Here is a 441-nt window from a genome sequence, read left to right on the forward strand (position 1 = left end):
CCCAGATCTCCAGATGCATTTGAGATATCAAAAAAGTACTCCAGAGTGTTGTTCAGCATGGGGGTGAGTAGAAAATGAAGGCTAATCATGTTTTGTGTGTACTATTCCTTTAAGAAGAGTTTATGTTGCTTTTAACTTGTCAGAAACAGTTTTTTTTATGCATTAAGGGTGTATGCAAGCCTGCGGAAATCCTTTTCAGAAACCGTCTCACACGAAGACACTGACCTTTTAACTCAGTTCCCCTTTTCCATATGTTTTTTTGATGTGAGTTTTCACCAATGAGAGTCCCATATTATCAGGGATATCTGCTGCAGTTAAATGTGTAATAACTAGAGCACCTCAACCCTGAAAAATAAAAGGGTTGAAGGGCATGCTGCTTCTTTGTTGGAGCCCTGAATCCTCCAGGTTTAGTAGTATGTGTGCACTGAGCTCAAAGACCCT

This window comes from Cyprinodon variegatus, unplaced genomic scaffold, assembly GCF_000732505.1.
Source record: "Cyprinodon variegatus isolate N-32 unplaced genomic scaffold, C_variegatus-1.0 Scaffold73, whole genome shotgun sequence".
NCBI lineage: Eukaryota > Metazoa > Chordata > Actinopteri > Cyprinodontiformes > Cyprinodontidae > Cyprinodon > Cyprinodon variegatus.